Genomic DNA, 13232 nt, shown 5'->3' with positions numbered 1-13232 from the left:
ACTTGATGAAAACCCATTTATCAAAATAAATAAGAACTAAAAGTTCAGATTTTCACGAAATTATATATTATGACATGACAATTGTTTCGGCAACGCCGTGTCTTTATCAAACACATTTGATAAAGACACGGTGTTGTCGAAACAATTATCATGTCATAATATATAATTTCGTGAAAATCTGAAATTTCAGTTCTTATTTATTTTGATTGTATGAGAGCCCCTTAAACACTGATTTAAAAAATATATGCCACCTGATGGTTATTTTTAATATTTATGATGGAAAATGCCGAAAACTAAAATTTCTCTTAGTAGGCGACGTCTTTATTAAGTCATTTTAACAGACACGCATTTCTTAAACTATATTCTAATTAACAATAACAGTCATTATTAATATGATTATACAACATACTTAAGCATGATTAACTGCATTATTTATTTATTTACTTAATGTTGAAAATGGCCACCATTTATTTCCGCACATAGTCAATAGACCTTTTTTAGTTCTATAAAGTTTGATGCTCCATTTAGAATTATTTATGTTTGACCTAATTCTCCCTTTATATATATATATATATATATATATATATATATATATATATATATATATATATATATATATATATATATATATATATATATATATTTATTATGGTTTCTTTCCTAATAAAATGAATTGTATTTTTTAAATGACCTTACGAAAAATTGTCTATACTGTTCTGGACTGTTCGCTGACCATGACATTGTTGCGTGTCTTCCAATCCATTCTTTAGTCCGGTACTAGGGCAGCATTATTTAGGGGTGCTCAATCTTGTTGCTAAATAATTTCAGCAGCTGCATTCTGATATAGTCCTTTGGTATCTATCAGCTGATAATGCATTAACAGAATGACGCCCAAAATCTTTACTAACGTAAGCCTACAAAATATTAGTCTTTGTGACCTAATTTCCTCCGTGAGGTGCTGCACTTTCATAATTTTAAAAGGGTGCCACTTGTTTTTCCTTAAAATTCTCCTGCAAGGACGTAAAATATTGAAAATATTATTGTGTGATGTTCAAATGCTTGTCTATATGTTATAGGCTTATTACTGCCGCCATCACTGTGGATTTCTTGTCGGTACTAAATTTTTGTTATGTTTAATATATAGATTGAGAATTTTAAATTTTTAGTTTTCGGAAGACACGATAATCAAACACTTTTTTCTATCAAAATTGCTCAATTGAAACGCCGAAACTGTGATAGAAATAATTAAACAAGCAATAGAACGACTAATGAAAAAAATGCCTACCCATGGCCTACTAAGTAAAGTTTTAGTTTATTGAATTTTTTGCCTTAAATATCAAAAATAACTAATAATAACTAAAATTAGAAAAAAGATTAAAAATTTGAAACCAAATCGGTGTTGGGGCCTATAGGTTGTACATACGCGGATTTTGTATTGATCAATAATGTTCATTTTGTCTGGTGAATATTCCGTTCACAAAAGGACCTGTGCTTTAAGTTGTCGCCAGACCTGAGTCATTAGCAGATTCGAAATTTGTATGGGCGATATTTGTTGTAAATTGTGCTGTAGATTGTGGCATTCCGCTTGCTTCTTCAATGGTTCTAACCGATGTCTTCGATTATAGCTAAATGTTTTAGTAACTTTGTCTGAAATAATTTGGCAACCAGTCTTTCAGTCTTATTTGCCTATAATCTTTGAGCGTATGTATGTATATACATCTACTCGGCTTCTCGAGTATTAGTATCGCAGTTACACTTTGACATGATGAACTTATTCTCAAAATAAAAATTTCTTTCCATTTCCAACTTCTGTATTATAACTGAAGGTAAACTGTCAATAGAGACATAAAGACAAGGCTACTATATTTGAAGCAAAGGAATCATGGCCTACTATAAAAATATCAAATTTGGTTTTTGTGCTTATGCTTTATCTATCTTACGTCTTGATATTCTTCATAAAAAGATGTTCTAACAATATACTAATCCCAAGATCATGTTTGCTGTATTTTCATTTTGAGCTCTACAACTTTTACAAACGTTCGTTTTCTAAAATTAAAAAATGATGTGCTAGAAAGGAAATACTTAAAATATTTGTTAACTGACCGAGTACCTTAAATGATTTAAAAGTTACCCACTGATTCATTAACAAATGGCCGCCCTATATACAGGATGTTATTAAATATGTTTTTCCTTTTTTGATTTCTTAAATTTGTGGGTGTAAAAAAATATTTTTATTTCGAGATAGAGAGTGCCAAATTTTAATTTTAATTTTGTTTTTCTGCAGAATGTCCTAAATAATGCCGAAAATTGGTGCTGGAAGTTTTTGACCTGATAAATGTGAAGTTGTTCTCAATTTAACTCTTAGCTGTAGGGGGCGCTACCTATAAAGAGTTTTCGATTTTACAATGTTATCGGTTATGAAGGCAACATATAGTATTTTGTTCCATTTTATAATTCGACATAAATATTTAAACAACTTCCATTAATTGGTCTCACACTTATTTGCCATTTTGTTAGCAAAAAAATTAAATAGATTTTTCTTTAAACCCCGCTTCCAGAAAGTGTGATATTTTGGCGTAAAAACGAATTATCCTCAGACCTAACGCCCCTTATCTTGTCTGAAGGACAGCCAAAGAGATAATTTATTCAACTTTAATAAATAACATTTACGAATTAATTGTTCCAATTGGCAGAACTCATTAAATCGAGCTGAAATTGAGAGAATGATTACAAAGTCTGCCGTGCATTGAGGAACAACTAGAGCAAAACGGGACATACTGAACATTTACATTAATTGCTACTTTCAATAGGGTATTTGTTTCACACTTTTGGTACCAATTAATACACATCGAGCACATTATGTTTCTGGTTAAAATAAAAGTCAGCCGTGGCCAAACTCGTGTAATCTTCATAAGCGCGTCTAACACGTAAATTTTTATGGGTGCAGTATGACAATATTAAAAAAACAGTACGAGATAGGTATAAGAACGCGTATAATTATTTTATAGATAATTTGTTAGCTTAGTCAATGGAATGCAAAAACATATAGGCATGCATTCAAAATATATAATTATTACTATATTTCTTTGAAAAGTGCACTTTTTCGGCTTCCCCTATATAAAAAATTGTCTATCACAAGTACAGTCATTAGCTATCGCCTGTGAAAGCATTATATCACACCTTATCGAAGCGGGGTTTAAAAAAATCTATTGTTTGTTGCGAATAAGATGGCAGCTAAGGGTAGGAATAATTGGAAGGTGTTTAAATTTTCATTTTCATATGCTGTTGGATTTTAATTAATCTTGAAAATAACCGACCTTCAAGGGTTACACCCAAATCAATCACACCAAATGAATTCAATCTGTTCTTCACCACTATAGTTAAGGACCTACTGCTACTACCAAGGGCCACCATCACCTCGCCAATCTTTCTTCTTGAATCCAGATTCTGAAGCGAAGTCCATGACATTAATATGACCCTAAGAAATTCAAGTGGCACTGACGGCTTAGGCTTAAATTAAAAAATACTGAAGCCCACCATAAAGTATATAGTAGGTTCTTTGACAGTCACAACAAATGCCGTATTTTAGGGTGACCGATTTCCTTCAGATTTGAAAATTTGTAAAGTAATTCCAGTCCATAAAAAAGGAGATAGACCTTCCAAATAATTTCAGACCTATCGCTATTAGCCCCATTTTTGGGAAAGTTATCGAAAAGACCTTAAAAAACCGTTCATCCAGGCTCTTTGAACCGACCAAATTTTTAAGTGAATCGCAGTTTCGTGAAAATAGATCTATTAGAGATGCGCTTATCCATTTTGTAGACAATGGGACTCTTATACGACTTTACTAAATCCTTCGATTGCGTGAACCACATGAACCACTGTGTACTCTTAAATAAATTAAAATTCAATGGCATCAGAGGTATTCCTCTAAAATTAATCGAGTCATATCTCGATAACAGGTTTGAGTACGTTGAGTATGGCAGAGTCGAGTGACAACATCCTATCTCTGAAATGTGGCGTTCCACAGGGCTCGGTTCTTGAACTGCTGCCGTATATCATTTATATAAATGATTTGTCGCTGTCTGTCACCAGTGCATCACTCTTTTCGCGGACGACGCTGTCGTTTTATCAAATGCTAAACATCATAGAATGCTCACTGAAAATGTCGCTGCAATTACAAATCTTCTGCAACAATGGTTTTCTGTAAATAATTTAGTACTTAATGGACTAAAAACCAAAAAACTTATTTCCTCCTGTAGTAAATAGGACTCTAATTCAAAGTAACATTGGGATTTGTTATCGATAGAACTATATCCTGGACAAATCATATTGACAAAGTTTGTATCTCGGAGTGTATTCTTATTGAGGCGTCTTAGCTTTTGTTTAATGCCGCTGGCTCTCCGAGTAGCCTACTTTGGTCTGTTACACAGCGTACCACGTATAGTGCTTTGTATAGTACACCAATTTTTACCCGCTCACAGATTATGACCCTGAATTCTATATACATATGTATATACCGATCTGTTTTATATACTTGGTGTGTTCAAAAAGTAAAGTGACTTATGTAATTGGGCGGGCTAGGTACATTCGATCTTCTATATATTTTTCTTGTTATCTTAGTACACATGTTCACAGCTTCAGCCAGTTTACATCTCTCTTTTTTATGAGGCAGAAGCGTTATACATGTTTTGTGTGCTCGGCGATTTTCTGCTTTAAAAAAAAATGAAACAAAGAATTTGCATAAAATTCTGTGTACAAAATGGGATACAGCGCTGCAAACATTTGAAATGTCGGAATCTACTTTGAGCAAAAAAATGTTTATAAGCGGTACAGACTATAAGCTGTGCCAAGATGGCTGAAAATACGCTGATGACGAACCTCGCTCTGGACGCCCCAGCACGTCAATAGCTGATCGTTGAAGAATTAAAACGAATGGTGTTGAAAAATCGTCGAATCGCTATTAGAGAAGTGACTGAAGACGTCGGCATCGCTATTGGTGCGTGACATGCAATTTTTCAAAAGTTTTGTGCACGAAACGTCTAACGGCAAAATATATTCGGAAACTGTTTAATTTTGAACAAAAGAACTATCGAAGGAGCATCACTCAAGAGCTGTTAAGCGCTCAATGGTGATCCTCATATGCCAAAACTGGTGACCAACCATGGGTATATGGTTATGACGGCGAAGCCAAAGCCTAGTCGTCCCAATGGAAGAACCCAGATTCGCCAAAACCGAAAAAAGCAAAGAAAAGTTCGATCAAAAGTCAAGGTTTTGCTTACTATTTTCTTTGATTATCGTGGCGCAGTACATCAAGAGTTTTTACCACAAGGTTTTACGGTTAATAAAAAGTATTAAAGTCTGTTCATAGATATAAGAAAATGACTAACTGATACGAATTAAGGAAAGACCCGGGCAAGCTGTAAGAATGAAATATGGCCGAACAAGTCCGTACTTTCCGTAGAATTTAATTATTTGGGTTTTTGTTAGGAAAGATACTAAACAATATTTATTTATTCATGTATGTATTTATGTTTAAATCTAAAATAAAATTACAAATTATTATTATTACTTACTTAAATTACTTAAAATTATTCACATAATATATCAGTATCACTATCGCTATCATCGCCTGTTATTATTTGTTCTATATTATTTGCAATATGGATATACGATTGTTCTGCTTTTCCTATATGTTCAACAGAATTTGCCCAACTTTGTGGAGGGATGTTAAAAATTTCGGTTTCTATAAGTTTGAGGACATTGAAGTTAACACGGGGAAAAACATTGTTACGACGAATGGCAGATTTCAATTATTGCCAAACATGTTCAATGGGATTAAATATACAGTAGTAAGGTGGAAGCCTTAAAACTCTATGCCCTAGATTTTTTGCATAATTATCACAGACGTATTCCTTTTGTAGGTTCAAGCTATGTAGAACCTCAATTAATTGCTTTTTGGTATAATCTTATACGTGTAGTTTTGGATTGTTGCTTTTGTGTCACATGAGGAAGGGGTTTTAGTCAACTGTCTACTGTGATAACTTGCATTATCTATTACAATGATGCTATTAGGAGGAATGTTTGGAACTAGTTTGTTTTTAAACCAACTTTCAAATAAATCAGCAGTGGTGTCTTCATGGTAATCCAGAGAAGAGTCTTTAATATTTTTCGCAGACAGAGAAAATCCATTTGGAATCCAACCATCTTTAGAGCCAGCATGCAAAATAGTTATTCTTTTACCTCTTTTTGATGGCGCGTTTCTTTTACACTTACCAGTTGACTCAACCTAACCCTTTTCCGGGGTATCATAAGTGTCGAACCAGGTTTCATCCAAGTAAATAATTGGCCTTTGTTGTTCTCTATAAATCCCAATTTTTTCTAGATATTCCAGTCGCCATTTCCGAATTCTAAAAGATTCTATTAAAACTTGCCTTTTGTCAATTTTTTAAAATCTAAACCACGTGTGTTGAATACACTTCCATAAGGTAGTTCTGCCACATTTAACACTGGTTTAATCTTTTTCAAGCCTCGTAATTAAGATATCTAATGTAGGCACGCTTTGTTCATCACTTCTTTGATTATTCAAAATTTTCCATACAGTTGATGTTGGAATTTTCGTCAATGTGGCTGTTTCTTCTAAAGATGCTTGCTTGCTGGCACCACCACGTTCAATGAGAGTCAAATAAACATTGTTTATAACTTTCTTAGTCTCAGTAGAATCGTGTTTTCTACATTTTGAAGGGAGCATCTCCTGAGATATACTAGACTCGCACACACGCTGTGTTACACACAAAATAAGAATGATTACTAATAAACTTAAACTAGGTAGTATACCAAACCAAAGAATATTAAACACAGGTAAGTATAAAATTATTTTCTATTACGGACCACAATTTTACCTGAATTTAAATTCCGAAACTTTAGGTAATAATCTTGTTGCATTGTATGTTAATGACCACCGCATTCAAAAGCAATTGGTCACTTTCTTATATCTATGAACAGACCATACGTTCAAGTTATGTGCCGTGTGCGAGAAGCAATACGAAGAAAACGTACGGAATTGTGGGAAAAAAATTCATGGATTTTGCATAACGATAATGCAGCTGCTAACTCATTGTTGCTTACCCGAAGTGCTTCGAGGATTGGTAAAAGCGATGACACAAGTGCATTATATCTAGGGGGGATTACTTTGAGGGGGGCAACATTAATTTTTTGGTGAATAAATAAATATTTTTTGATAAAACTTTAAAGTCTTCTTACTTTTCCCACACACCTCGTATAAAAACACAGCTGATTACTCCAGACTGCCGTCCTCGCAATCTAATAAGGGTTAATGTAAAATTTTATAAAGTTCTCCTGACCAAACTTAAAAACCTACCTCTTAAACAATTTAAAATAAAAATAAAAGATTTTTTTCTTCAAAATGTCTTTTATAACACTAATGAATACTTGGAGGTTCTTAGACATAGAACGCTATAATGTACTCTTATTATTAGATTTGTCTATAATACAATATTTATTGGTTACTATTATTGTTTGGTTATTTTGGACGTACCATTTGTTGTTGTGTAACATATCTCTATGGGCAAAAAAGTTATATTTTATTCTATTTTATGCACAACAATATCTATTTTGCCACTTTCAAACGCTCATAACTTTTTTTACGAGCCTGTATTATATTTTTGTAAAATGAAGTCCATTACAATTCTCCAGGAGTCATCGTTTTTAAAAAATATGTTTTTTTTTGTAAAATTACACTTTCCTAATACCCACTCTAACGAACCAAATTATACACGCATCAAGCATGGAAAAAGTGTAACTTGAGACGTAAGCTTCGTTATCCATAATTGCAAGCGACTTCGGACATTTAACGTACTTTAGTAACGAGTTGCAGAGCGATCGGATATTTTTGGTATATTTAAAATCTTGTCAGTTTTAATGGTCACGTCGGATCTCACTTTGTTAACGTATTCGCGCTGTTATGCAAAATGAAGAAGTTTACTTCAATCTTTTGTATATTTTAACTGAACTGTTTCCCTACTTTAACGCGGACATTTAAGTTGAATTTCAAAAAATTTCAAGATACACTTAACATTAGCGTAGGTAAACTATAAATCAGACTCTTCTGTATACACCTCAAATAGTAAGTGTAGTAATGAGAGCGAAACATTGTAAATATCACCAATCACAATAATATAGCAATAGCCTCGACGCTAACGTTAGAAATATGAATACGTTTCAAACGAAACGATTTAAGAACAATTATTTTCTTTGTACCGCTGTGCGAAAAAGTTACAAACGGCTGGCAAACAATACTATTAAAATAGACCGCATTTTTCTTTTGAATTTGGTTTATGGCTCATTTTGCGCTGGTTTGTTTACGGCACAGGACCAATAATGTTCAAGTGGCCGAAATAGGTGAAACCGAAACGAGTTTTACAACAGTTCATTGTAGCTTGATCTAAAATTTTATATTGCGTGTATTGGCGTTATATATTCTACAATATCACACGGATCTTCGATATGAAGGCCACGACAAAACAAATATACAATTTTTTTTACCGAAATAAATCGTTCTATAAAACCAGCAACTTTTGTTTATAACGCGGCGAAACATATATTAAAAGGTTTTGAGAAATTCATAGCAGTCCGAAGAGGATGATGATGGATTCTCTGCAAGTGGTGATATTGCCGATATTTTTAAAGAAATAGACTGTGTAAATAAATAGGGATAAATTATTATTGCTGCGTTATCGTACGGGCTTTATCTCGACTCAAAAAAGCCAATGCAAATTAGGTATTATGGATGTTTACCCGAAATGATTCATTATGCGGCTAATTTACGATAACATTTATTTAAAACAATTTTCCGTTTATTGATTATACGAGCAAAGAAAAAACTGTCGAATTGCATAAAGAACAAAAACTGAAATTTCCTTTTCTTGGCTTAAAAGTTTGTAAGCTATCCAGAAGAAATGCATTGTAGCTGTAAATTATGGGACATTTTTAAAAAATAAAAACAAAAGTTGTTTCGATTCATATATAATTTCAAAATTCTCTATTATTATATATAGAGAGTGTTTGAATATTCCCGAAGAAGTAACAATTTTTATTTTGTATATTAAATAAGTATTGTCGTTTCTGACATATTTTCAGTTTATGACGTGTGCACGTTTCAATGTATAAATAAATAAGTATATGTTTCATTTAGCATAACAAAAAACAATCGTACTTACATTATAAATGCATCTGCCAGCAACAAAATTCAAATATTCGAAAACTCAGTCAATACATAGTTTTTGATTAATCTTTTAAAAGCATTTAAATTATCACAACTCCTTAATATTTTTTGGCAGCGATCGACTAGGATGAAATCACTATACCAGGGTGATTTGAAAAGTTTCTGTCCTAACAATGATTTAAGACATTTTTTCTCAATTTGTCTACATAGTCTCCTTGTAACTCTATACACTTCTCCCAGTAATACTCCCATCTATCTAACCCGCCCCGCCCAGCGATAGATTTGGTGGGTAAGGCAAGCGTTCAAACCGTAATTCGTAGATTTTCGCCATGGCAACCGCTGAGAAACGTATTGTCTTGGTTCAACTGGGTTTTTGCCTAAACATCTTGCGCCTAAACTACCTTAAGAGAGCGTTGGAAACGTCCATTCGAACACGTTTTCGTTCTAACGTGAGTAAACGCGGCACCCAACGCGCAAACGGCTTTCTCATGCCTAAATCTTGATTTAAAATATGACAAACACGTTGTTCAGAAAGTTTCATAATCTCTGCTATCTCTTTCACTTTAATTCGAAGGTCGTTTAACACCACTTGATGAACTTCAGCAATATTATCCTCGGTAGTTACGAACGTTCCGAAAGTTCATCATCTCCTAGCCTCTTACGGCCACATTTAAATTCAGCTGCCCAAAATTTCACTGTGGTAAATGGCGGTGCAGAGTCTCCATACACAGAGTCCAACTCAACTTTCAAAAACTGTTCTATACTCAATTTTTTTCATTTTTACGAAAACGCTCATATTGACTCACTCAAATGATTCTCAACTAAAAACCACGCGTCTAAACTGGCTGGTAAGTAACTATCAAGAGGTGCACAACTACGATCACTAGCTTTTAGTAACCAGTGTCGCCATCTTCAGGGTGAGGTCGGAAACCTCTCAAGTGACTCTCGTATTTGTAACATATTTAACATGGTCATCACCAATATCTAAAAAAAACTATATGTATTAACATGTCCGACTGAAAGCTTTTTTTGGTTGATTTCCTTACAGATTTCCTTTAGTGATCTGGGTTGATATTTTAAAAATAAATAAATTCAGGGTGATCGAAAAGTAACATTAAATTTGCAAATGAAAAAATAATTAAAAACCAATTTTTCAAATGGATGTATACCCCTTTTTTATAATTTTCTTTTATTTTATATTTTTAAAAAGGGTGACTTTTTATAAGTTGCCTACTTGAGAACGTTGTAGATTTAGAAATATTAGCACTGAAACGTTTTTTCATTGTAGAACGATATTTACTGGATCAATGTTTGACAGTTTTTGTCCACCTAACTTAGACATTATTTTATTGTAATGGTTATTTTTATACAAAAAAAATGTCTATAAATCGTTTTTCTAAAAAAACTAGATAATGGAGGAAACAGTATTGGTAAATAAACAAAATTAAATTGCAGTTTATTATATATTTATAACAGTCAGAACAAATTTACAAAAATTACATATATATATATATATATATATATATATATATATATATATATATATATATATATATATATATATATATATATATATATATATATATATATATATATAATTAATATTAATTAAATTTAAATTTTCGATTATTCTTTTAAAATAGTGCTAGATTGTTTTTTACATTCACGTATACATATTTTTTATATTCTTTCTATATTCTAAGATATCATCTCATAATAAACGAACCACCCCGTAAATGTGAGAAGTAACTCTTACACATTAGTTACCTAGAATGTTTATCTAATAATTTTACTGCAAAAGTACAGCACCAGAAATATTCATGCATTCGTTATACCGAACCAAACGCAAGTCACACATATTCCTAATGAACTAAGAATGATATATGTGAGGGAGTTCTTATATAACCGATTTAATAAAAAAAAATCGAGACCATTGCGGTGTATTTTAATTAGCGGAAAGCTTAAAAAATGACATTGCAGAGGTTGTTGATCCTGTTGTCTGCCAGAGTTTGGGATACTTCTTCATTTTTTTTTCTATTCGGTCCATCCTAGTAATTTCCAAATTGTGTGCGCTATTAAATGTCACACTTTATTGCCCATTGCTGGCCAAATGTGAACAATGGCAACACCCTTATCGAACCTTGATATTGGGCGCACCCACCAGTAGGTAAATAAATAATCTTACTTTCGTGTGTCTTGGCAATTATCGAAATCTAATAATAACTCTGACTGTTTGAAATTTTTTTTCGTTGAACTTGAAATCCAAAACAATTCTGCTGATGTTTGAGGTAAAATTTTGTATCTATATCTTATAGGGTAAGTCAAAAACGTGAGCGGATGTGTGAAAATATTGCCATTTTTTATTTTTCTCACAGAATTTCACATATTTGTTTGAAACTTCGTATGCATAATTAGAATATTAGATTACACTTTTTATGTAAATTTTGTAAATAAAAACAACATACTTGCAGAAAAAAGAAGTGTTCACTACAATATTACCACCCCAATTATTATGAATTTAAGCCTATGATCTTAAAATACATTTCGTTAAAAACACCCCTTTGATTGCATTTTTTCTTCTGTTCTGTTTAATTTATGATACATTTACAGTTTGTCAAATATTATATATTATATATAAAAAAGACCGTAAATAATTGGCGATAATAAATAACCATAACAAAAGATTGAAAATAACTTTGCTTCGTTTTTTTCCTTTATAGTGAAGATATCTAACATGATACGTAAACTAACGATGTTGCATTTTTAGAAAAGTGTTAAGCTTAAAAAGGCCTTCGATAATGTTAAATAAGAATAAGGCAAATACAATTCATTTGTCTATCAATTTTCAATTGTTAAAAACTAATAATACCTGCTAATAACTGCGTTTGTGCTTATGTTCATTATTTCCAATTTATAATAAAAATAACACAAAAATAAAAAAAATCATCAAAAATAAACAATAGAGTAAAAAATATCCGAAATAATGGGTTGATTAAACTTTTAACGTTTAATAAACTCAAGGCGATAGGCTTCCATCGAGAAAATTTGGGAAAGAGTCCGCTTTGAATATATCTAGGATAATATTGTTGAAAAAATATTAACAAAGGAGTTTGACAAATAAATGTGTGTATGCTTCTTTATAGCTTAAAAACAAAAAAATCGTCTCAGGTAGGGGGTATATTAAATTCGTTTATAGGCGAGTAAATTTGGGGCTAGTAGGGTATAGGATTTCCATCTTATTTTGCTAGTATCGTTTAATTTACAAAATTTACATGAAAAAAATGCTGTAGTATTAACTTTAGTCGTTCGTTGAGTATGGTTCACAACCGATATAGCATTGATGGAGTCGAGATCGAGGCCGTCACTAAGACGATTCTAAACTAAGTTTTATGATACATTTTGCGGAAGTGATAAACAGGTCTATGCGAGTCCTTGGTTTTTTTGTACGCAATAGTGACCAACTTACTCCACATTACTTTAAACTCCTTTATATCTCCTTGGTTCGCTCTGTCTGTGGTATGGCCTCCATATTATGCATGCCATATAGAACATCGAAGCCGTTCAGAAAGTATTTTTAAGATCTTTGGCTTCAAAGGCGCATATCAATATAATGGGTATCAGATCAACTACAGTATTATAACTGAGGCCTTCAGTATTCATACCCTTCAAACCAGAAGATTTCAGAGCGATTTAGTTTTTCTCTGTAAGATTCTGAATGGTTGGTATTATTGTTCAGCTCTTTTACATAGCATATTACAGAAGCTGTGATCACTCATTGTTCCGCATACCTTACCATCACGCAAATTATGGAATTTATTCACCCCTTACTAGAATGCTGAAAGCGTGCAAAGCTTTATAATTTTGTCGGCAGCCTCCGCTCATTTCGTTCTGATGTGTTCCGTTTGAGTGCTACCACTTAATTTTATTTATTGTTATTGTTATATTGTGTTTCTATTGTTTTTATTGTTATTTAGTTTCTGGCTGTTAT

General features: G+C 32.4%; 1 protein-coding gene across 4 annotated transcripts in view; it reads left to right on the top strand.

Annotated features, from left to right (window-relative positions):
• LOC132698795 (G-protein coupled receptor Mth2-like) overlaps positions 1 to 13232 on the top strand; it is a 125444-nt gene that overhangs the window by 42533 nt on the left and 69679 nt on the right. The gene's annotated exons all lie outside the window — the stretch shown is intronic.

Source organism: Cylas formicarius, unplaced genomic scaffold, assembly GCF_029955315.1.
Source record: "Cylas formicarius isolate icCylForm1 unplaced genomic scaffold, icCylForm1.1 PGA_scaffold_2__14_contigs__length_35257938, whole genome shotgun sequence".
Classification (NCBI taxonomy): Eukaryota; Metazoa; Arthropoda; class Insecta; order Coleoptera; family Brentidae; genus Cylas; species Cylas formicarius.
Note: the sequence above shows the minus strand (reverse complement) of the source record. Positions and strands in the feature narration are given on the sequence as shown.